Source organism: Condylura cristata, unplaced genomic scaffold, assembly GCF_000260355.1.
Source record: "Condylura cristata isolate star-nosed mole 26May11 unplaced genomic scaffold, ConCri1.0 scaffold00025, whole genome shotgun sequence".
Lineage (NCBI taxonomy): Eukaryota > Metazoa > Chordata > Mammalia > Eulipotyphla > Talpidae > Condylura > Condylura cristata.
The window spans coordinates 19,816,867-19,819,074 of record NW_004567126.1 but is presented as its reverse complement, the minus strand read 5'-3'; the positions used below and the strand labels follow the sequence as shown (position 1 = coordinate 19,819,074).

The window sequence follows — 2,208 nt, the reverse complement described above, 5'->3', positions numbered from 1 at the left end:
ATTCTTTACTACTAAAGTTTATTTACATAGGTTTTTAAGGCACAATAAAAAATAAATTACAATACAAAAATTTTCTTTAGGAAGAAGACATTGAACGGAGAGTCCTACTAACCCTGAAACATTTAGCCAAGATGCAGCACTACAAGTTTTTCTGGAAGGAAATTCCATGAGTTTTAAACTACTTCATTACACTATGGAACATTGCCCAAGCCAACTGATTGAAAAAATAGCCAGTGATTACATTTTCAAAAGTTGAATTATGAAAAAAGTAGAAAATGTGAATTAAAAATATGGATTTTTAATTTTTAGTTCCTAAGTTGGGTATTGAAGTTTTACTTTTTTAGACAGTATAAAAAAGCTAAATGATTCAGGTATGAAACATGTTTCAGAATCAAGATTTATATTGTAAATTATAGCTTTTTTTATGTTTTGGGTAATTGTTAAAGTTCAGTACTTTTAAGTACAAATAACCTATTTGATAACCCCAGTTTTTAAAAACATGTTCAGCTCAGCCAGTGAAAACTGTAGAGATTTTTGAGGGCTCTACACTTTTAAATGTTTTCTATCATTTGAATGATTGCTGCTGCAGCTTGAGTTTGGAAAGACACTGAAGAGTCACACTGAAGAGTAACGGGCTGTCGCCCACGTTTAAGTTTGTGTTATCTACGCATAAGGAAAAAAGAAGTGTGTTTCATTTTGTTAGTCTGGCTTTTTTTGTTCCACACCAAATCCTCCAGCAGTGAATTAAAACAGAGAGAGAGAGGCAATTTAAATAATTTCTTTCAGTTCTCAGAGCTCTGTATAGCACTGTACACAATTATCAATATTTAGGGTTGATTTTTCTCACCAACCCTATATTTTCAAAGTTGTACTAGTCTATTTCACAATCTTCATATTTAACTGTTTAATGTTTCCAGTTGACAAGTATAGTAGTCTCAGAGCATAAACTTAGCTCTGTTGCTGTTATAGATTACTGAAAGATCCTCACAGCAGATTTTTTTAAGTAACACAGAAAAAAAGGTGACAGACCATACTGGCAGAGGTGGCATTTGTCAATCTGTTAGCCTTTATCTAGCCTTTTCGACTTTGTGATTTATACTTGTGTTATTGTAAACTTTGTCATTTGACAGGAAAAAAAAAAACTGGGATAGCGAAAGAAATTCAATAAAATGATAATATCCCATATTTAAGAAGAGCCATAAAAATCAAACTGTTGCTTAACAGTTTGAATATAGAATTTTCTGTTAATAAATTAAAAACAGCTGGAAGAATTAGCTCACTTATTGAACAGGAATGTGAGAAGGAAAGAGTAAATACATGAACTTTAGTAGCAAAAATGCTGCTCTAAAAAAATGAAATATGACAAGAAGTTGATTTTTATCCCACTTGGTGCCAACATCTGTATACACATCATATCCAAGGGCAGAAATGTAGTTTCTTTGTATATAAAGTCAATGAACATTTGAGAAATAGTTACACTCTGAAATTAAATAAAACCTTAATGTGGGACTGTGTGTGCTATTATCTGCTCAAAGAGACCAGAGGGGTCGCTGGCTCAGAGGGATCTTGCTCAGTTGGGTTGTTATCTACTGCAGAGCTGGTTGGAAGACCGGCCCCAACTAGAAAAGTCAAAGAAAAGCTTCCATTAACTTCAGAGTATCCTAGGATTCTTATTCTTGGAAATCTTCAGACTTCCTGAAATACAAAACAAAAGTTTAAATGGATAATGCATTTGGGAAGGGTGTGACAGGAGTACCTGGCATTATGAACATATTACTAGGACTAGTTTCTTGTGAAAAAAAATTCTTAAATGTATTTGTTCTCCCCCTAATTTAATCTTTAAAAGAATTTATGGTGCCTCCCTGGTGGCACAAGGGGTTAAACTCAGCACTGGGACACTATCTGCAGTTATTGCAGCACTGGCCAGGGGAGTGACCCACATGACCAGCAGCCCTCTCCTGTCTCACCCACTGCTCCCCTCAGCAGTGTATTTCAGTAGTTCTGTCTGTTCTGCACCACACTTTGTTTTGGTGAATCCTCTCACCACCACCCCCTCCTGTCCTGCACCTCTGGCCTTTACGCCAGTTCTTGTTGTATGCATTAAAAATAAATAAAAGTATTTTGATCCTTATTACATAGTTCTTAAAGTCTATGTCCTTAATTCTTAGCCTTTGCCCTTTTTTTAAGATTTATTTTTATTTATTTATG

General features: G+C 34.6%; 1 protein-coding gene across 1 annotated transcript in view; it reads right to left on the bottom strand.

The window, feature by feature from the left end:
• Window positions 1-4: 4 nt before the first annotated feature.
• Window positions 5-2,208, bottom strand: part of MPZL2 (myelin protein zero-like 2) — a 10,578-nt gene continuing 8,374 nt past the window's right edge. Inside the window, exon 6 of the mRNA XM_004689214.2 lies at window positions 5-1,695. The gene's annotated coding sequence lies outside the window, so the exon portion shown is untranslated. The remainder of the gene's footprint in view (window positions 1,696-2,208) is intronic.